General features: G+C 39.9%; 1 protein-coding gene across 10 annotated transcripts in view; it reads right to left on the reverse strand.

Annotated features, from left to right (window-relative positions):
• The window catches only part of PIK3R1 (phosphoinositide-3-kinase regulatory subunit 1), a 97333-nt gene that overhangs the window by 59216 nt on the left and 13812 nt on the right, over positions 1 to 24305 (reverse strand). The gene's annotated exons all lie outside the window — the stretch shown is intronic.

The raw sequence follows: 24305 nt of genomic DNA on the forward strand, positions 1-24305 counted from the left end.
CCGGTGCACAGGGCTCCGTAAAAGCAAGAACAATGAAAAAGGACGCTGAACAAAAGTGTGATGGTTGCTTGGGTGCTCCTGTAACATCAGTAACGAACGCATTCTCTGACGCATCTTTACATGCCCACAGAGATCAAAACTTAGCCTATGTAGAACTCAACCATCCTAAAATTAAAAGAAAAAAAAATTAGAATTCCTCAACTTACCATAACCTGCCACTGTTAAATATATTCATTCACAATGCTATAAATAATGGTGAAACATAATAAGAGATGTGCTAATTTACTAAAGAAGTTCAAAACTTTCCTCCAGCTCAGAGGCTATTTTGATTAGAAAACAAGGGATAGTTAACAAAACCCATCACATACTGCACTCCATGCTCTTTTCGGATGCGGCAATGTATTTCTTCCTTTTGAAGATAGCAGCTGAGTCTGAGAATCTACCCAAAGCAGAGAGGCTTAGATGCCCGATTTAATCCGGCAATTAACTGTGAGTCACTTCACCCCTGTTTCGTCCCCTCAATAACAAAAATAATTCCCTGTGCTCCAGGGATGCCGGGAGGTTGATAAAACTGCACACAATGTTGAATTTCTTAGAAACTGTAAAAAACATGGGATGTGTCACGCAATGGAATATTACAGAATTCTAGACGATGCTCAGTTAAAAGCTGTAATTTCTCACCTCTACTGCCACTGATGGTCATGGTAGATCTGAGACATTCCAAACAAGTACATTTTTCTAAAAACATACACGGACTTAAGGCTAATCTTAGAAAACAAAGGAAGAAAACTTAAGAGCTGACTAGTCAGCTACTTAGGGAAAAGCAGCATGGATATATTCGGCACGAGCTACAATCACAGTTACAACAAAAAACTCTTCTTTCTGCCTGAGAAATTTAACTTACTATTCGACATAAAACGTGCAGTTGGAAGGAAAGTTTTCAGAAGGACCACTAAGTGAGCCTCATGTTCTAATTAAAAGAAATAAATCCTAAAGTCTGTAATTATGACCTGTTTAGCTGAGAAACTTTCAACATATACTTCCTGCTAATCCTCACTGAGGAACAGACTTTTTCATACATACTTCAGGCCTACATCCATGCAAACACTCTTCACAACTCTGCACCAGGCCAGTTCTTTTGTTTTTCTACCTAACTAGTATTAAAGAAAAAAAAAAAATCAAGGTGCATTATTTCATTGTTAAAAGGTTTTTATGTATAAATAAAAGATCACCAAGGCTCAATGGTTAACAGAATCTGGGTTTGCCCCAGATAAGTCATACTGCTGCTCATATGCCTCTGTTGAATCCACAGGAATGTAATCTTAGGAAAGATATAATTAACGCAGCTACAGAACACTCCAAATTAATGCTTTAATTTAAACTACATCTGTCTAATCTTCTCATTGTAAGAGACTAGAGTACCTAATGCTTGATTCTAGAAGAACAGGAAGTAAACAAGAGTAGAGAGAGGAAACTGAAGTTCCTTAATTGTCCATGAAACTTAAGGAACCATTTTATGAAGCTTCAATTAAACAGCCTCTTGTCACCCGGGTCCATGTGGTTGTTCTACAGCAGACTCTTCAGAATCTGGATCCCAAAGCTAACTTGCTGCTTCCTCCTGAGCCCCCAAAGTGAACTGAGCACTTGCTTTCTGCTGAAGGCCTGGGATGGAAGCTTGCCATGATGTAGCTTCTTTTTGGTCACCATATCAGACTGTCTCTAAAGCAGAAAGAAGGCTACACAAGGGGCTATATGCGTTTACTGCAGTTGCTTACACTGTCCCATTGAGGAAAGAACAGTTTTCCATCTCTCAGACCCGCACCCAAGCAAATACACTTCTTTTAAGCGTGCTTTGAGCAGATTCACTTTCCTTTTACCTAACTAAAAAAAAGAAAAAGAAAAATCAAGTCAAATTATTTCCATTTCAAAAGGTTTTTATGTAGAAACAGAGGATAAGATGGTTGGAAGGCATCACCGACTTGATGGACAAGAGTTTGAGCAAGCTCCGGGAGTTGGTGATGGACAGGGAAGCCTGGCGGGCTGCAGTCCATGGGGTCACAAAGAGGCGGACGTGAACTGAGCGACTGAACTGAACTGACGTAGAAATAAAAGATCACTGAGGATCAGCGGTTGACAGAATGCTCTCCAGATAACATTCTGGGGAAGACACAACTATTAATATAAATTCTTAGTGGGGTCCAGGCCTCCTCTCCCCTCCACAATGAACTGTAATCAGTGACCTCTGTGGACAATTGGCTACAAATTATGATACTGCCCAGGCTCTAGAGTGAAATGGTTTATTTAGCTGTAGCTATGGTAGGACAGAATGTTGTTTCCTTACCCTGCCCTCTTTTAATTCACTGAAACTTCCCTTCAAAAATGTTCTAGGTTACGACCTCCATGGATGGTTCTTCCCAGAGCTGAATTTTCTCTGAGGAAAATCCTCTCATCTAGTTGGAGTTCGCAAGAGAGGACACCTTTTTTTTAAACAGGAAATAGAACATCAAAACCCTTCAAAGTTTTACGTGTCTAGTTAGAGCAGAGGAACAAATCTTCTCTTAAAATGATACCTTAAGAGTTCAGAGGGCCTAGTAGGTTTATAAATCTATCAGAGAAGTGAAAAAAGAACAACTCTTCTGACACCAAGAACAGAAATACAAGTTACTTTCACATAACACAGAGGCAAAGTGCTCAAAAATGGGCCTTCCTCTTTCTTCGCGGCCTTTTGTAAATATTGCAACAGTGGACCAGTGGGAATTCTGGCAGGAAAAAAAGTCCCATCAGAGACTGGCTTTTTGTTTAAAAAAGAAAAAAGTCTTGCTTATGCAGAAAATTCTTGCTTTTTCCATTATGTGGTGTCTGGGGGAGGGTGGGAAGAGGAAGGCTTCTTTCTATATCTGTAGAGCACTGTAATTTAAAATGAGTCATGTAAAACATAAATGAAAATGTTAACCTCTGAGAACAGGGGTCAGTAAATTTTATTCCCACTTAGATCCAGTATTCTCTGGCAAGCTTGACTAAACTCAAACCAGGGGCTTTCCCTATAGATATTCAGCAACTTACCCAGAAACTGAGCGTTAAGTCTGAAGGAAGACAAGCTTAAGAAAGAGGCCCTGTGAATTTGAGAAATCCTTGTCTATGGCTGAGCTTTGGGCTAACTGGTCAAGCCCTCATAACTCCCATTTAATGGGAGTGAAGCTTCCCCTATCCCAGCTACAGAGGATACCCTAACTTCTAAGAGGGGAAGAGTTTTCTGCCTTAGAGTTAAAATAGATTGCAGTAATGGACACTGGAAAAGCATTTGAGGGCCTGTCTATCCTTGGAAGAACTCTCTGAGCCCCCAAGCTGTGGTTCACTGGAAGTAATGCTTCAAGTAAAAACATTAAATCCATCTTGATGACTTAACAAAACCACCTAGCACCTAGGACTTTTTCTTTGGCTTCTGACATCATGACTGACATGGACTGAAGTTTGGCTGCTGTGTTCCCTGAGGAAGACCCAACCAGAGGCCACATGGGGACATTCAGTCAGTCCCCTGATTCATGTTCTAGCTTCAACTGTTCTCAGAGCTGCTCTCTTTTCCGAGTAACAATTAACCTTTTATTTAAATGACACATTAAAACACACATACTCTTCTAGACTGGCACTGCTATCAAGGAGTTCAACTCCAGATTTAAACATTGATACTGTTGTGATAGCTCAGCACTTTTGCATGAATGGAATGAGGTCACTGTTTTAACTTATAGAGTTCATATTCTTCCCTTTTTACTGCAAGAAAACTGTTAGAGAAGTTGACCTTTTCATACAAATTGTCTCAAAAAAGTTTCTGGTTTGACATATGGTTCAAGCACATGATCTTGACAGAGACAAAATATCAGCCAATCAAGCATTTTTAGTATCTGTCTTTAACATTTTTCAATTAATTTGAGGGTAACCTGATTATAGAGGAAAGATTACAAAGATGTGAGACTGTTTAAAATGTCTGCCTTTTAGTATTTGCTCTCAGAACCTGTGATTGCTTTAATGACATGATTTCTGGAGAAGTTACCTCTACTAGAGGTTCCTTCCTTCCCCATTTCCCTTGGAGGACGATACAGGTTGGAAAGCACACATCCTCAGGTCAGAGCCTGCATGCCAAGTCTCAGCTGTCTACCATCTACTACATCAGACGTCTAATGTCATCTACTAGGTTGTTTTTTCTAAGCCACCACCTATAAATAGCACTAGATAAATAAAATTATGGAGATAAAGCACAGAGCAAATGCTCACACATGCTAGCAAACGTATCAATAAAGAATAAACTTGGAACTTTTCATCTCAGAGGTAAAACATTTCATCTGACACATATTTAAGAAAGGAAAGAGGCAGCATTCAGATTCAGTGAACTAAAAAGTAAAATTTTAAAAATTGCATATTTTTAGCAAATTAAAAATTCATGTAATCATTCAACTTGCTGTTCAGTCACTAAGTCATGTCTAACTCTTTTGTGACCCCATGGACTGTAGTCCATCAGCCTCCGCTGTCCATGGAATTCTGGAGTGGGTTGCCATGCCCTCCTCCAGGGGATCTTCCCAACCCAGGGATCAAACCTGGGTCTCCTGCATTGGCAGGCGGATTCTTCACTACTGAGCCCACAAGGGAGCCCTCATCATTCAACTACTACTACTACTACTACTACTGAGTTGCATCAGTCGTGTCCGACCCTGTGCGACCCCACCAGGCTCCCCCGTCCCTGGGATTCTCCAGGCAAGAACACTGGAGTGGGTTGCCATTTCCTTCTCCAATGCATGAAAATGAAAAGTGAGAGTGAAGTCACTCAGTCGTGTCTGACTTCGCGACCCCATGGACTGCAGTGTACCAGGCTCCTCTATCCATGGGATTTTCCAGGCAAGAGTACTAGAGTAGGTTGCCATTGCCTTCTCAACTAAATGACCATAAATGAAAGGTCTAGAATAAGGTAACAAAATTATCAGAGCCTACACCACCTCTGCCTAAAACACTGAGTATCAACTCTGTGAGATGGATTTCCAGGAAAAGTAACATCAATCAGTAGTGGTCTATTCAACATGTATAAACAAGAGACTTCCCTCCCTTCCTTTTAAGAAGGTTTAATTACTCTATTCACCCCCACCCTCTCCATTTCCCTTTCTTAGGAAATTATACACAAATGTGAGACAACATAACCTGAAGACTATTAACTATATTTACTAGCATATAAAATTTGGAACATTTCAAAATGCAAACTAAACACAACATATGACACAGCCAGAAGATGGTCCTTTAGGGACCCAGAGACTCTGAAGCCAAAGCCTTGGCTGCATTTTAAATTCTTCTAGAAAATGGACTGAGCAGGGGTTGCCCAAGAGATGAGAAGGACAGTGGTTTTGCATTCTGGAAAAAGATCATTGTGAAATTGACCCTTTCCTTCTCTTCTGGAGTATATGAAAGGAACCAGCCTCATAGCTATACTATAACTAACCCCTCCCCCTCAAAAAAAAATCCCACAAATATCTTCACTCTTAAAGAACATAAATTACTGAAAATATTAAAGAGATGTAGTTACTAGGCTGAAATTCACCCAAAGCAGCTCAGGGGATGAAAACAGTTAACCAGTGACAACTGGTTTATGCAGCCACACTGCCTTCAGATAAGCAGAGGTCTCAGCCCACTGCACAGTCTCCGGAAGCTGGCAAAGCAAACAAGAACAAACATTTTGTGTGTCTAGCGAGGCTCTTTCTTAATTCAGGTCAAAGTCAGATGACTCTAATCACAGAAGAGCTGGATAGATGTGATCTGACAAGAAACGGAGTTTTAACCTAAACAACTGTACATTTTATGTTCCAGTATGTTTAAACTTCCTCTAAATGTTAAAGCTGACTAGGTTTCTCAAGCTTCCCTTGAGGGAAAGATTAGACCACAAATGACAGTTACATTATAACTGTGCATGTAACTGCGGACAGTGATCGTCAGGAAAGCAGCGAGTTAGAGCTAGCTTTCAATCCTTTCAAGCCTGTTTTAGCGAAACAGATCAGTTATATTTGCATAATCAACCCAACAATGACTTTCCTATATTGCCTTATACACTGCTCTAGCAGATAGATGTTTACATAAACATTGTCTATATAAATGTTATTAAATACATAAATTATATAACTTTATATAATAATGTATGTAATATATAATCATGTATGTAACATACATACATGATTATATATTAGTTATACCATTTTATAAGTTTCTGTTTTGTTTGTGTTTCATATATCTATGTATATATGTAATATATCTATGGATATAGATATATAAAACATTTTGAGAAACCCTAGCCAAGTGAGGGGTGACGCAAAGGTTAATATTTTAACCATTTAATAAGCCGCACAGCTTCCAACTGCCAAGGGAAGGAACTGTCCCTTAAAACTCATCACCTCTTCCCAGTCTGTTCCGATGAGGTTCTTTTACTGAACCCAAGAGTAATTCGTGCATTTGTTTCATTCTCTTTAGATTTTCTTGGGTCTATTGCCTGAGAATGGAAAAACCTGGTTAACTGTTTTTTTCCCCCGATATCAGACCACAGCATAGGTCACTGGCAAACCAGGAGATGATCTGTCCTCCTGGCTAGGAGACTGTGGCCAGAAACACAGCAGTGTCACACAGCACAAACAACACTGCCCAAGCGTGCTTCCACCGCATCACACCATCACTTAGGAAGGCTGGGTCAGGACTTGCCTGGTGGTTCCTCGTTCATCTGCCTGTCAATGCAGGGGACTCGGGTTCAATCCCTGGTTTAGGAAGATTCCATATGCTGCGCAGCAACTAAGCTGGTGAGTGATAACCATTGAGCCCACACTCTGGAGCCCTCAAGCCCCAACTACTGAGCCTGTGTGCTCCAAATACCGAGGCCCGCACACCGTAGAGCTTGTACTCCGAGACAAGAGAAGCCACGGCAAGGAGACCCCACTCACAGCAACTAGAGAAGGCTGCACGCAGCAACGAAGAGCCAGTACAGCCAGATATAAAGAAAGAAAGAAGGCTGGGTCAAAAGTCACACGGCTGGGGTCAAACCCTAACTCCTGCATAAGCTATGTGACTATCGGCCTTTAGCTAAGCTTTAATTTCTTTATCTTTAGAACAGGTAAAACATTAAGGCCAATGTCATGAAACCTAATGAAAAGTAACATGTCAATGTAGCAAAATGTTAGAATAGCATCTGACACAAAGCAAGGATTTGTTGAACACACAAATATAGGTAGGTAACAAATTGAATTTTATATTTCTGCATGTATATATATGTTGATATATGTATTTCTTTAAATTTTCATACACAGTAAACATTTTCTCCATGTCAATAATAGTTTTGCCCTTTGTTGTCTAGTTTTTTTTTAATAAATATGCCTAGGTATTTGGAAAAAAATATATCTTACAGTTTTATTCTTCTGCTAATTATTTTTAAAATAATCAAAATGAATTTCTTTTCAATCTATGCTTTTCTAATTATAAAACTTAATGAAACGGCAATTTTGAAGTTCACCCTCCTGACAAGAGAAGTTGAGCGTATCTCCCTGAGCTCTTGATTATCAGAGAACGCCTCTCAATTCCCTCCACATGATATGTAAGGAAGCAACACACTGAGGTCTTACATCACCATTTTTCTTCCTCAAAACTCCATCCACCACCTTGGCTTCACTGCTACAAAAGAGAAGGAAGCCTGAACTTGGGTTTGTGATAGTTAAGCAGATATTTTGGCAAGATGTTTGATAGTATTCTTAAACAAAAATTTTTTAATTGTCAAAACACATCTAGAGGTGGCCTTTCATTGATCTTCTCTGAACAACGTGAGTAACACTTTCAAATCAGCACAAAATACACACAGGCTTATTCTTATATATATATATATATTTTTTTTTTTTCATTTGATATGACTTAGTTCTTTCTCATTTGTCAACACTTAAAATCCCCAGGTTGTATCTTTTCACAATGCATCTACAATCTTCTTTTATTTTTATTCTCTCTTTGGACTCTAGAAGAGCTTTGAGTTTCTCCTTCACAACATTAATTTTACTTTCAGGAGAAGGCAATGGCAACCCACTCCAGCACTCTTGCCTGGAAAATCCCATGGACAGAGGAGCCTGGTGGGCTGCAGTCCATGTGGTCATGAAGAGTCGGACACAACTGAGCAACTTCACTTTCACTTTTCACTTTCATGCACTGGAGAAGGAAATGGCAACCCACTCCAGTGTTCTTGCCTAGAGAACCGCAGGGACAGGGGAGCCCGGTGGGCTGCCGTCTATGGGGTCACACAGAGTTGAACACGACTGAAGTGACTTAGCAGCAGCAGCAGCAGTGTTAATTCTATTCTTCATTGCCATCTCCTATGGATTTTAATGCGCTATACAGCATTCTTAATTTCTTTACATTTTTTTCTTAATGGTTTCACTCTCATTTCATCCCATCTAATTCTTTTTAGCTCGTTATCATCTAACTGCTTTCTGCTCCTCTTTCATTTGGGCCATTGTTTGGCGGTCTGCTCTTCCTTCAAATCTCGCTATGATCTCTCCTTTCCTTTACAAAGCAATGTTTTTCAGCTATTTCCCCCCTCCTATTTATTGGTCACTATACAGGGAGATATCTGCCTAGCCCTGGTGTTTGCTCTGAGCTACTGCTGATCCACATGGGTGCTGACTTCAGACCAAGAGCTGGTGGGCAAGATGAGCTGAATAGTTCCCAGGCCAATTTCCAATGTGATTTTCATTGCAATATAGTTTTGCTGAAAGCAAACCTTCTCCAACCTTTACTGCCAAGGCTTTCTGAAGCTCTAAATGATGGTGGACTCAAACAATACTCAAACCCTCAGGAAACACAGCTCTAACTCTACCCGACCTCCAGCACTTGACTTTTATGGAGTAAGATTCTCAGGATGTAACAGTAATACAGCCCCTACCCACCCCACCCCCAGCTCTGCCTGGTTATTTTCTGAGTTATGACCTTCCACTGAATAAAAAGGCACTGTTGGAGGAGATTAGAAAGAGGAAGGGAAGAGCATTCTGGGGACAGCTGCTAGGAGGCTCTTTCTGAATTACAGGCAGAGTCAGCAAGGACATGGCTCTGCCTACCTATTTTTAGGTGTCAAAACTTATTCTGCCCGTATTTTTAAACCCAGTTCCGTTTGGTTTACAGTAGACACTTCTCCAGCTAGTTCTAGTTTTTATAACTGTTTAGAATGTAAGGGCTTTTCTCTACCTTCTTAGAGACTCCAGCAAGAAGCATGTCAGGACTACCAGGCAGACACCTTTTTAAATCAGAAAACTTTTAATAAGTTTCTTTTTTAATTGAAAAAATTAATAATAATCAAAAATAAAAGCATCCAAGAATTTTTACTGGCACTCACATCCCTAGAGAGACTTTCTCTGTGTAATGTCACAGTGTCCTTTTAAATTAAACACCTAGAAATAAAATTCACCTGAGCCTTTCACTTGCCCTCATCTACCCTCTTGTTGTCAGAATTCAGGTAACAAAAACACGATGTTTATGTTATAAACTTGGCAGTGACTAACATTCTTGAGAAATAAAGTTTGACATTCAAAGGAAGTTAGTCATTTAGCCAAACTCTAAAAATGGCATTTATCGCTAATTTTGACAGAACTCAGGTACAAGACTTCATATTCACGTGATTTCATTTGAGATTTCTTAAAATTAGGAATTTTAAGCAGCTGCTATCCACATGCCAAAACACATAATTTTTATGCTGAATATCCTCAGGTTTGGGCTTTTAAGAAGCAGGTAATAACCAGCCTGTGCTCAATTTTAGCCAAAATGACTCAATTTTGAATCAGAAGTCAGAAAATGTGGAGCTCAGGGAAACATTTGAGACAGACTTTTAACTTCTTCAAAACTAACCACTTATCAATGGTACACAGCTTTTAGGTATCCGAGAAAAACTGCACATACACACATGTAACCCCAAACTTGGTTTCAGGTTCATGGCCAAATCCATTATCAGTCTCTTTGTGACTCAACTCTTTCATATTTTTAGCAACATAAGAAAACTCTACAAGTTGTAGGTAAAATAAGATAATTTGTGTGACTGTATGAAGGTAACAGCCAATTAAATGTAACAGATTAAATACACATAATTACAGACCACCCAAAAAGCAGAAAATAGTTGACTTCTTCAGTTACTGGTAACTCCACAACAGACTGCTTCACGAGACCCACCCAACTGCCTGCTGGGGTGTTCTTGAACCTCTGAATGCTCTTTTAGGGAGCCCCCTGCTCCCCTTTCAAATATTTATACAATCATTTGAGCTTTAGTTCCTTAATCTGGGAAATGGTTATAATAATGCCATGTTTGCAGAGTGGCTATAAGGATCAAAGGAAAAATGTCTTTAAAATGCCTAGCAGAATGCTGAGGAAGCTGTTAAGTCAGCAGATTTTTAGGGTGTATTTTGAAAAAGCCATTTTCAGCATTTAAATAAATACATGGCGAAACATGGGACAATGACTCTAATGTATACTTTGATAACTAAATTCTGTAGATAATCACTGAGCAATTATTTACCAACAAAATCACATCTTGCTCTAACTTCTTTGAACCTCTCTCCTTTGAAAATGGAAAATTTACTTTTTGCTCCTGGAAGAAGCATGGCAAGACCTAAGTTAACCATGCTGTAAAATACTCTGAAATTATAAATTAACAATGATACAAGTATTCAATGACATTTCCATAGTTAAGACACAGGAATAGAAAGAAATTTCAAATGAATTATTTACTGATAAAAGAAGCAATATTCTTAAACATTAGAAAAATTTTCAAAAGAATAAAAATAAAATAATTCTTTTATTCAAAAGAATAAAAAATAAAGAATAAAAATAAAAAGAGTGCAGATTCACAATAGATTATTCTATGAACAACCTCAGGTCATTTTGAAAACTGCATGTTCCAAAACACAGTAGCCAGTGGGAACCAATGCTGCCTTTCTCTTGCTGTGGCGGTGGTCCCACGTGCTGAGTCTGAGGGCACCGTGCCGTTTTCCTTCTTAAGGTGAAGTCTGGGAGATAACACTGACCACACAGTAGTCCCTCCAGTTTTACAATGCACACTCACCTAACACTTATGCAAGAGTATTATTCTCTTGGGTAGATATTTTAATATGTCTATCTCATAAATTGGAAGAAGTCTAAATAAGTCTTTAAAACTTGAATAGGCAAATGTTATAAACATCACCTCCTGCCTTGGAAAATTTAACAAAAAACCCACTAGAAAAATCCCTAGGAGCTCTGATCACATATCACGTCAACAAATTCAGTTATGCCACACAGACACAGGCCAAGGGAGGCATTCCATCAGTGTCTTTTAACTCGCTGATGAGCTGCGATGTGTAAAATGGGAAGACTCCTAAACCAATTTTGATGCCAGCAATAAAGGTAGAGCATAAATTCTCACACTGGTGAAACAGATCTTAAAATCACACAGTACACAGATCTGAAAAAACTTGGTACCAATTTGGCACCTTCATTAGCAACAGTCCCACATCATCCCAATCAGACCTGCAATCAGGGCTTGCGTGAGGTCACGTGAGCACATCTGCTCACCTGTCCTTGTTCATTTCTCTGAGTTCCTTCCTTATTTTCTCTTCTAGCTTCTGAGTTACACTATTGTTATTTTTATTTTTGGCAGGGGCTTCCCTGCTGGCTCAGACGGTAAAGAATCTGCCTCCAATGCAGGAAAGACTCGGATTTGATCCATGGTTCGCGAAGATTCCCTGGAGAAGGGGATGGCAATCCATTCTAGTATTCTTGCCTGGAGAATTCCATGGACAGAGGAAACTGGCAGGCTACAGTCCACGGGGCTGCAAAGAGTCAGACACGACTGAGCAACTAACATAGACACACATACATTTTTTGGCTGCGCCCTTCAGCATGTGGGATCCCAGTTCCCTGACCAAGGACTGAACCTGTGCCCCATGCACAGGAAGTGATGGCGCCTTAACCACTGGAGGACCAGGGAAGTCCTGGTTTGCATTACTGAGGAAACACTACTAGTGAGAACTTACATTTTCTGGGTTTTGGTTGCCCAACAATTCTTATAAACAGGAATGGAGAAACTTTTACTGGTCAAGTGTCACTGCTGCTGCTGCTGCTGCTAAGTCGCTTCAGTCATGTCCGACTCTGTGCCCAGAGACGGCAGTCCACCAGGCTCCCTCGTCCCTGGGATTCTCCAAGCAAGAACACTGGAGTGAGAGGTTAAAAAAAAATATAGCCAGAACTCAAAAGATCCAGCATCTACTTCTTATTTTACAAGTAGAGACCACTAAGATAAATAAGATGGATTACATAATTTACAGAAAGCAAAGCTGAGTGGAATTTTTGATTCAAATGATACATCACAGGGATTTCTATTTCACATATGCCTACATCTTCACCATCTTGGGTATCAGATTTGATCATCAAATTACAAATAGTCTCCTATAATAGAGTGTAACGAACTCACAGTGCTAAGTTTAGTATGCATCAGACTGTGACAGGACAGAAGAATCTATAGGTGCTGCATGATACAAGCAGCCAACCAAGAACAGACAAAATAGCTGAGTGCTAACACCCCCAAGCAAGAAACAGAGTAGAGAAGGTATTCAGGAAAACGACAGCCAAACTTTAGGTGGCATAGAGTCAGCGGGACAAAGTTCTGCATGTAAAAATTAAACATAAAGATCTTCTGCTTGCCTGTTTTGTTTTTAACTGCAAAGTTACGTCTTATCAGAACATTTTAAAAATGCATACTGCATGCAATTATCATAGCAGATGCAAATCACAGTCTTTTATATAAATTAGTAACTAGGAATAACACATTTACTATATAAAGTATTTTATACTTTAGCCGCTTTACCGTCTGAGCCCCCAGGGAAGGCCATGCAAAGTATTCTAACATTCCATTAAACTTGACATTTTAGGGAGCTGTACCGAGTAATTCAAATAAAGCCAATTTCTAGTTCACTCTGACCTCCTCTATTTAGATTAGTTTCATTGAAAGCTGAAAACACTGTTTTGATATTGAATGCTATAAATTCAATCAAGACCTCAAAAATTAAGATACAATCCATCATATAATTACGCCTCTCATTTCTAGTTAAAATATCAACTTATTTTCTCCCATTTTAGCCTTCAAACCAATTTTATGTCCTTCCTCATGGAAATTTGTTAGCAACAAAAATACACAAATATGCAACAGCCAGCTGTACTGCTAACATCTGTTTTGTTTTACTAAGAAAAACATGGATATGTAAATAGCATCTAATACTTGGTATTCTTATTTGCCAGAGGTACCATACTCTCTCCTTTTGGGAAGCCACTTAGCATATAAGGTGCCATGTGTTGCTGAATTTCAGAATTTTGAATGTTTATTTTCTCAAACTCTGACTTACTGAAAAGTGCTTATTAATCAGAATTCACCATTTTGCCTGTTTTAGACAAAGATATGTTCACTTAGAAACCAGAAAAGACTGACATCAAAGTTATCACAGGATCTATTGACAACTAAGCTAAAAAGTTAAAACAGAAACACTTTTAACATACAGCGTTCTCATGACAAAGAAAACTGTATCAGAATATTAACATTAGCTAGGTTGCTAGTAAACAAAACAGGATCCCTCCACTTATACAGCTCCTGTTTGAATCAGAACTGGGAGGGCTTTGCTAGGCTGCACAGATATAGACATTGGACCCTTTACCCATTTTGGAAAAAAGAACACAGAATGAAACCTGTCGAGCCAGTACCCTTAACAAAAGCCTCTGAAATATAACTCACTTAAGTAAAATGTAATAATAATTTTCATACTACAGCTGAGATTCTAAATGACACAGGCCATGGAATCCTGGTAGGAAAGCTTTTCCTCGAATAATGTCTTATCTGTAACCCTGAACTTAGCTGTCACGGAAGCTCCAGGAAAGAGTATCAAGACCTTCTCTTCTAATAACAGACTAGAAGAAGGAGGGAGGAGTTCTAAACTCTAGCCGAAGAGGAGAGCGTCCAGCTCATTCCCACCTGGGAGAGAGGAGCTTCCGGCTCCGTCTCACCTCGGGGTGGCCTGCAAGTTTCTAATGTGGCTGGGTCAGCTCCGGGTGGAACCTTCCTGCTAAAAAGCAGCAAAGGTGAGAATCCTTTCTCTTCTCGTCAATTTCCTTTACAAATAACTGTGGATATGGAAATTGTTAATTAGGGTTACTTCCTCTGGGGAAACTAAATAAATAAATTTAAAATTAACAGGGACAACATCTTAAAATTAGAGAATTCAGTAAGAAGAATAGAAACATTGGTGCTTCTGAGAGAGAGAATTGTGTTCTAATATGTAACTAAATGCCTGAGTGATATATTCTATCATGAGAAAAGTGGTTAGGCTCACCTGATTTTATCAAAAATGATTATCACATTCCCCGCCCCCCCCTCCCCGACCTGCTCTTTAATCAATTACATTGACATCTTTCAGCAGCACTTTTCTTACTAAAACACAAAGAGCAAACACATATATTGGGAATTCCCTGGCAGTCCAGTGGTTAGGACTGGGTGTTTCCACTGCTGGGGCCCACGGTTCAATCTCTGGTCGGGGAACTAAGATCTCCACGCTCCTGCCCGCCCCACAAAAAAAAACCACTTATATATTAATATCTGGGTAAAAATTTCTATTGTTCTGACTTTTTTCTGAATGGTCAGAAGTTAAAGACAGGACACCAAGGTCCTGATCTTCAAATATCCTATAACCAGGCCTGCTTGCTCCCCACGAGTGACTGGCAGGGAGCCAACACCAAAGTGAAAGGTCTCACCCCGTCACTGGGGGTGGCTAAGCACAGTCCTCCCGCGTCGCAGCAAAGTCTCACTTAAGCAGGAGAAAAGGTGAGCAAAGTTGTGACAAAGCAGATTCTGAACTAAAACAGAATTCATAAGGCAGGAATTCGTGAGGCGAAGCCAACTATTTTCACGGGTACCATTTCTGTGGGTAACAGCAGTACGCTCTACCCTGGGGCTCGGCAGAGGTGTATAATTTGGGATCAGGTCGCCATCCTCTGTGACCTCTGTAGAGTCTGGCTGATTTCTGTGATTTATTACAGCTGGCTTCCCAGACAGGGAACGATAACCGTGAAGGGACACACAAATGCTGAGTGTGAAAAATGGAAAAAGCACGTGCCTGGGGAGACCGTGAAAGCAAACACAAGCTGCAGGCTTTTCTCCTTTTCTGTTTAGAAAGAATTTTGATCAAAGTTTAAAATAAGCCACACCAAATGTGTGCTTTATGTTTTATATGTGGGACCAGCTGGGACCTACTGTCAGAGTCCAAAGTAGGAGCTGGGGGGAGGAGTGCGTGGATGGGGGATGGAGGTGGAGATGAACTCAGATTCCTAAGTGATCTCTCAGGCTAGCGGATTTCAACATCCTATACAAACTGACGTGGTCATGGAATCTCGCTAGTCTAAATATTCCACATTAGCGTGATTTTAATTAAAGGACTGCAGAAGACTGTCTCAAGAAATAGCCCCAGTGGATGCTATCTGAAAGAAATACATTTTGATTTTCTTATCCCTAAATCCTCACTTCCATCAACTCATTTCCTTGTGTCAGGGGAAATATGGCAGCGTGGTTAAAGAGGGCTGTGTTTACGGGAATGCCATGTCCCGCACAAGCAGCCTGATGCAGAGAGGGTGGAAGGACGGCTTTTCAAGAGCTCACACGCCCATCCACTGTGCACACCCGTTACCTGCACCAGGCAGGGAAGAGGTTCTCTCCAGAGGGTAAAACAGGGTTCGACTGGGTCTGCGGAAACGAAATGCGCTGCTCATAGCTGCGATTTTAGCTTCCATGCAAAGAGGAGATAAAAGACGGGGATTGAGGGCATAAAATCTGTTCCCAAGGACACTTGCTGATCTTGACACAAGTTCTATTCACTTTGCTTAAGTGGCTGACGGAGCCCACTCTCAGCTCCACAAACTTTCCTGCCAGCAGAACTACCAGTCCAAGGAAATGGGATAAAAAAATAACAGTTTCAGAGAAAACCAGGCAACAGTCAAGGCCAAGGCTGCAAGATTCCTCAGATGTGAATGATGTGCATGAACAATAAACCGTGATGTCTAAAAACAGAAATGGACTGAGACAGACTTGACAAACAAAGCATACGGCTCATTTCCACAGTCACGTGGGCTGTGAATCAGTTAGATGATGCATTTCAACAGCAAGCATCTGTCCCCCTGCTGAGCACCCACAGCACTGTTGGGACAATGGAGCGTGCCCTGCCCTCACGGGGCTTACAGTCTACCTGAGGGAGCAGAAAATAAACAAAGGACACAGCAAGTAAATTCTGTAGAAAGTTAGATGATAAATGCTTTGCCAAAGCAGAGAGGCAGGCTGCCACGTGAGACTGAGGTGGGCAGAGCCAGTCTCCTTGAGAAGAAAGCTTTAAGCAAAGAGTGGAGAGCAGGTCAGCCGAGAGAGTGTCCAAGCAGAGCACAAGGTGGGAAAGGGGCTTGAGGGGGGCTGCAAAGTGCATCAGAGGGCACACCATCTCTCTTAGGTCCTAACTTCATCTTTCATCCCTGCTTTCTAGCACAATTAGGCACTCAGATCATTTAAACTCCAATAAACACAAGGTTATCCAATAAACAAACTCAATCCAAACAACAGGCCAGCGCTTCCTAAGGAAAGTGCATGCAAACCAGATAGGTGGATGGCACACTGTCCCGAGAGGAATTGGGTGCCAGATCTTCAAATAGGTTTGTGACCCTCTTTTCCTCCCCAAAGTGAAACATGACAGCTTTACTTCTAGGAACATACAAGAAAAGTGGGGAAAGCATGTTGCTATCTAAGAGGGAACTTCTCACAGAGATTCTACTTGGGGGCAGAGTTTAAGGACAACTTCCTTTTACAAACAGGGTAGGCAGTGAGGAGTCTTAAAGGCGCGTCCCAGCAGCCTCCTTTCATTCCAAGCTCATGGGGGCAGGGGTGCCGTGCCCACCACCCCCAGGACACTCCTTCCACAAGAGACCTGCATGTCATGGGGGTAACTCCTCAATAAAATAAAAACAGTCAAACCTGAAAAACAGGCTAAGTCAGGTGAAGGAGTAAAAACAGAAAAAAGGCCAACGAAGTCAATTACAGTAAGAAAAGAACCATCCTTTCTCACTTTCACATAATTTGTCCCTGTAAACACTTTTCAAATAAACACACTCTTAGGCAAACGAAATTAGAGTCCCACAGGTTCCAACAAATCTGTCCTTACGACTGTTTTCTCTATCAATCTGACATGCAACTACCATGAGCTGCTGAATCCTCTTCAGAAGACAAGACTAACATTTCTAGAAAATCTAACAGTTAGCTTCTCAATTCCCTACCCAACCTCCCCATATTACCTTTTCAACCCTTCAATGGCTCCTAATTTCTCATTTATATTCAGGCCTGCTCTTTACTTTAGTGCACATTATGAATCTCTTTCTTATTTAACTCTGCTAAAATTTTTCATTTTACTCTTTCTATGCATTAAAAAAAAAGAAAAAGCTGTTAAAAATCTTGTTACCATAGTACATGAGAAAGAAAGCATTATAAAATATTTTATATTTTACAAAGAGAAAATTATTTTTAAGGAAAAACTGGCTTTTCCGCATACTGTAATCAAATGAAGTTACACCTTACAGCAGATATCAAATGCAATTTTTGCTTAACACTTATTTTTACAAAATTTTTGTCCCTAATCTTGGCAAGGCACCCCTTTCCACCTTTTAAATAATCTTTTCTACTCCAACTCAGATAGTTTTATGATTTTGTAATCTTTCGTACTGTGTGCATGCTCAGTCAGTCAGTCGTGTTTGACTCTCTGCGACCCTACGGACTGTAGCCCACCAGGCTCCTCTGTCCACAGAACTCTCCAGGCATGAATACTGGAGTGGGTAGCCATTCTCCTCTCCAAAGGAGCTTCCCAACCCAGGGATTGAACCTAGGTCTCTTGCATTGCAGATTCTTGACCATCTGAGCCATCAGGGAAGTCTCAAACTGCGACAAATGAAAATGAAGTGAAAGTCGCTCAGTTGTGTCTGACTCTGTGACTCCATGGACTATAGCCCATAGAATTCCGTCCATGGAATTCTCTAGGCAAGAATACTTCAGTGGGCAGCCATTCCCATCTCCAGGGGATCTTCCTGACCCAGGGATCGAAACGGGATCTTCAGCACTGGAGGCAGTTTCTTTACCATGTGAGCCAACACAAATTGCCAACAACCGATGGATCACAGAAAAAGCAAGGAGTTCCAGAAAACCATATACTTCTGCTATATTGACTACACCAGAGCCTTTAACAGTGTGGATCACAATGAACTGCGGAAAATTCTTAAAGAGATGGGAATACCAAACCACCTTAACTGCCTTCTGAGAAATCTGTATGCACATCAAGAAGCAATAGTTAGAACTGGACACGGAACAACAGATTGGTTCCAAATCGGTAAAGGAGTATGTCAAAGCTGTATACTGTCTAAGAATTTGTCCATTTCTTTCAAGTTGTCCATTTTCTTGGCATGTAGTTGCTGATAGTAGTCTCTTATGATCCTTTGTATTTCTGTGTTGTCTGTTGTGATCTCTCCATTTTCATTTCTAATTTTGTTGATTTGATTTTTCTCCCTTTGTTTCTTGATGAGTCTGGCTAATGGTTTGTCAATTTTATTTATCTTCTCAAAGAACCAGCTTTTGGCTTTGTTGATTTTTGCTATGGTCTCTTTTGTTTCTTTTGCATTTATTTCTGCCCTAATTTTTAAGATTTCTTTCCTTCTACTAACCCTGGGGTTCTTCATTTCTTCCTTTTCTAGTTGCTTTAGTTGTAGAATTAGGTTATTTATTTGACTTTCTTCTTGTTTCTTGAGTTATGTCTGTATTGCTACGAACCTTCCCCTTAGCACTGCTTTTACAGTGTCCCACAGGTTTTGAGTTGTTGTGTTTTCACTTTCACTCATTTCTATGCATATTTTGATTTTTTTTTAAATTTCCTCTGTGATTTGTTGGTTATTCAGCAGCATGTTGTTCAGCCTCTATATGTTGGAATTTTTAATAGTTTTTCTCCTGTAATTGAGATCTAATCTCACTGCATTGTGGTCAGAAAAGATGCTTGGAATGATTTCAATTTTTTAAAATTTACCAAGGCTAGATTTATGGCCCAGGATGTGATCTATCCTGGAGAAGCTTCCATGAGCACTTGAGAAAAAGGTGAAATTCATTGTTTTGGGATTAAATGTCCTGTAGATATCAATTAGGTCTAACTGGTCCATTGTATCATATAAAGTTTGTGTTTCCTTGCTAATTTTCTGTTTAGCTGATCTATCCATAGGTGTGAGGGGGGTATCAAAGTCTCCCACTATTATTGTGTTATTGTTAATTTCCCCTTTCATACTTGTTAGCATTTGCCTTACATATTGTGGTGCTCCTATGTTGGGTGCATATATAATTGTTATACCTGGATTGATCCTTTGATCATTATGTAGTGTCCTTTTTTGTCTCTTTTCACAGCCTTTGTTTTAAAGTCTATTTTATCTGATGTGAATACAACTTTCCAAAACTGAACCAGGAAGAAACAGAAAATCTTAACAGATCCATCACAAGCACAGAAATTGAAACCAAAATCAGAAATCTTCCAGCAAACAAAAGCCCAGGACCAGATGGCTTCACAGTTGAATTCTACCAAAAATTTAGAGAAGAGCTAACACCTATTCTACTCAAACTCTTCCAGAAAATTGCAGAGGAAGGTAAACTTCCAAACTCATTCTATGAGGCCACCATCACCCTAATACCAAAACCTGACAAAGATGCCACAAAACAAAGAAAACTATAAGCCAATATCATTGATGAACACAGATGCAAAAATCCTTAACAAAATTTAAGCAAACAGAATCCAAAAACATATGAAAAAGATCATACATCATGACCAAGTGTGCTTTATCACAGGGATGCAAGGGTTCTTCAATATCCCCAAATAAATCAATGTAATACACCACATTAACAAACTGAAAAATAAAAACCATGATTATCTCAATAGATGCAGAGAAAGCCTTTGACAAAACTCAATATCCATTTACGATAAAAACCCTCCAGAAAGCAGGAAGAGAAGGAACATAAATCAACATAATAAAAGCTATATATGACAAACCCTCAGCAAACATTATCCTCAATGGTGAAAAATTGAAAGCATTTCCCCTAAAGTCAGGAACAAGACATGGGTGCCCACTCTCACCACTACTATTCAACATAGTTTTGGAAGTTTTGGTCACAGCAATCAGAGCAGAAAGAGAAATAAAAGGAATCCAGATTGGAAAAGAAGAAGTAAAACTCTCACTATTTGCAGATGACATGATCCTCTACATAGAAAACCCTAAAGACTCCACCAGAAAATTACTAGAGCTAATCAATGAATATAGTAAAGTTGCAGGATATAAAATCAACACACAGAAATCCCTTGCATTCCTATACACTAATAATGAGAAAATAGAGAAATTAAGGAAACAATTCCAACAAAGAGAATAAAATACTTAGGAATATATCTACCTGAAGAAACAAAAGACCTATATACAGGAAACTATAAAACTATAAAAGAAATCAAAGAGGACACAAATAGATGGAGAAATATACCGTGTTCATGGATTGGAAGGATCAATATAGTGAAAATGAGTATACTACCCAAAGCAATCTATAGATTCAATGCAATCCCTATCAAGCTACCAACGGTATTTTTCACAGAGCTAGAACAACTAATTTCACAATTTGTATGGAAATACAAAAAACCTCGAATAGCCAAAGCAATCTTGAGAAAGAAGAATGGAACTGGAGAAATCAACCTGCCTGACTTCAGGCTCTACTACAAAGCCACAGTCATCAAGACAGTATGGTACTGGCACATAGACAGAAATATAGATCAATGGAACAAAACAGAAAGCCCAGAGATAAATCCAGCACCTATGGACACCTTATCTTTGACAAAGGAGGCAAGAATACACAATGGAGAAAAGACAATCTCTTTAGGAAGTGGTGCTGGGAAAACTGGTCAACCACTTGTAAAAGAATGAAACAAGAACACTTTCTAACACCATACACAAAAATAAACCCAAAATGGATTAAAGATCTAAACCTAAGACCAGAAACTGTAAGACTCCTAGAGGAATGGGTATAACACTCTCCAACATAAATCACAGCAGGATCCTCTATGACCCACCTCCCAGAATATTGGAAGTAAAAGCAAAAATAAACAAATGGGACCTAATTAAAATTAAAAGCTTCTGCACAACAAAGGAAACTCTAAGCAAGGTGAAAAGATAGCCTTCAGAATGGGAGAAAATAATAGCAAACAAAGCAACTGACAAAGAATTAATCTCAAAAATATACAAGCAACTCCTGCAGCTCAATTCCAGAAAAATAAACAACCCAATCAAAAAATGGGCCAAAGAACTAAACAGACATTTCTCCAAGGAAGACATATGGATGGCTAACAAACACATGAAAAGATGCTCAACATCACTCATTATCAGAGAAATGCAAATCAAAAACACAATGAGGTACCATTTCACACCAGTCAGAATGGCTGCTATCCGAAAGCCTACAAGGAATAAATGCTGGAGAGGGTGTGGAGAAAAGGGAACCCTCTTACACTGTTGATGGGAATGCAAACTAGTACAGCCACTATGGAGAACAGTGTGGAGATTCCTTAAAAACTGGAAATAGAACTGCCTTATGACCGAGCAATCCCACTGCTGGGCATACACACCAAGGAAACCAGAATCGAAAGAGACACGTGTACCCCAGTGTTCATTGCAGCACTGTTTATAATAGCCAGGACATGGAAGCAACCTAGATGTCCATCAGCAGATGAATGGATAAGAAAGCTGTGGTACATATACACAATGGAGTATTACTCAGCCATTAAAAAGAATACATTTGAATCAGTTCTAATGAGGTGGATGAAACTGGAGCCTATTATACAGATTGAAGTAAGCCAGAAAGAAAAATACCAATACAGTATAATAACGCATATATATGGAATTTAGAAAAATGGTAACAATAACCCTGTATGCGAGACAGCAAAAGAGACACAGATGCATAGAACAGTCTTTTGGATGGGTCTTTGGAGGGTGGGATGATTTGTGAGAATGGCACTGAAACATGTATATTATCATATGTGAAACAGATCGCCAGTCCAGGTTTGATGCATGATACAGGATGCTTGGGGCTGGTGCACTGGGATGACCCAGAGGGAGGGGATGGGGAGGGAGGTGGGAGGGGGCGTTCAGGATGGGGAACACATGTACACCTGTGGTGGATTCATGTCAATGTATGGCAAAACTAATACAATATTGTAAAGTAATTAGCCTCCAATTAAAATAAATAAATTTATATTAAATAAAAAAACAGGAAAATATAAGTGTTGGCCAAAAAAAAAAAAAAAAGGCTATATACTGTCACCCTGTTTCTTTAACTTATATGCAGAGCACATCATGAGAAATGCCAGGCTGGATGAAACACAAGCTGGAATCAAGACTGCCAGGAAAAATATCAATAACCTCAGATATGCAGATGATACTACCCTTATGGCAGAAAGTGAAGAGGAACTAAAGCGCCTCTTGATGAAAGTGAAAGAGGAAAGTGAAAAAGCTGGCTTAAAACTCAACATTCAAAAAATTAAGATCATGGCATCCAATTCCATCACTTCACGGCAAATAGATGGGGCCAACGATGGAAACAGTGACCGACATTATTTTCTTGGGCTCCAAAATCACTGCAGATGGTGACTGTAGCCATGAAATTAAAAGATGCTTGTTCCTTGGAAGAAAAACTATAACCTAGACATACATATTAAACCTAGAAAACATATTAAAAAGCAGAGACATTACTTTGCCAACAAAGGTCCAGCTATTCAAAGCTATGGTTTTTCCAGTAGAGATGTATGGATGATGAGAGTTGGACTATAAAGAAAGCTGAGGGCCAAAGAATTGATGCTTCTTAACTGTGGTGTTGAAAAAGACTCTTGAGAGTCCCTTGGACTGCAAGGAGATCCAACCAGTTAATCCTAAAGGAAATCAGTCCTGAATATTCATTGGAAGGACTGATACTGAAGCTGAAGCTCCAATACTTTGGCCACCTAATGCGAAAATCTGATTCATTTGAAAAGACTCTGATGCTGGGAAAGACTGAGGGCAGGAGAAGGGGATGACAGAGGATAAGATGATTGGATGGCATCACTGACTAGATGGACGCGAGTTTGAGTAAGCTCTGGGAGTTGGTGATGGACAAGGGAGGCCTGGCGTGCTGCAGTCCATGGGGTTGCAAAGAGTCAGACAGGACTAAGCGACTGAACTGACTGAATCTTTCATATGCTGAGAGAAATTTAGTTTTTTTCCCTTTTGAATTAGTCTCCATATAAGGAAGTGTCTCTAACTTAAAATATCAAAAGTCAAATGAAGAATATGTAGTTGGTAGGAAAAAAGAAACAATTATCACCTACCTCCCTCCACACCTCCCCACCCCACCCCAGCTAAGTGAAACTATGCAAGAAACACAATGGTTGACAAAATTACATGTGTATGTGTCAAGCTTTTTTGAGTTATCTAGAAAGAAAAACTATTGCTTTGAACTGTCGAGTTAAATGTATCATTTGGGCATTACTTCCAACAAATGGTATAATGTTTATAAAACAAGTATCCTTATTGGGTTGGGATGGAAGAGAAAAGCTCTTCTCTTCCAGTACCTTTAGGGAGTTCCTTGACTTTTATGAAATAGTCCCAATTCTATTTACCCCTGTATTCTGCTTCTTCACTTTTGGTACGTCATTCATTTGAGCTAGAATAAGTCGATGTTAAAGAAGACACAAGAGTACCAGGAGCTTATCCAGAAATACAGAGTCAGTTTTACTTGACAAATAACTACTGCAGTTGAGTCCACCCATTAGAAACACATCTTTCCATACCTTTCTCTGTCTATGGGCAAAAGATTATACAGGGGGAATAACACTTGAGATTTACTAGTGAAGAAATGATTTGACAATGCTGTTAACAGCAAAGCAGCAAAAGGCTTGTCCCTGTGAAACACCTAAGGAATAGCTGTGCTCGAAGTTGAAGTGGGGACCATCTCCCATCAACAATGAGCGGGTTTTGGGGTTTCCCTGGTGGCTCAGTTGTAAAGAACCCGGCTGCCAATGCAGGAGACACGAGTTCGATCCCTGGTTTGGGAAGATCCCACACGCCTCGGAGCAACTAAGTCCATGTGCCTCAAGTATTGAGCCCGCATTCTAGAGACTGGGGAACCACAGTTA

The sequence above is a fragment of the Ovis aries genome, chromosome 16, assembly GCF_016772045.2.
Source record: "Ovis aries strain OAR_USU_Benz2616 breed Rambouillet chromosome 16, ARS-UI_Ramb_v3.0, whole genome shotgun sequence".
NCBI lineage: Eukaryota > Metazoa > Chordata > Mammalia > Artiodactyla > Bovidae > Ovis > Ovis aries.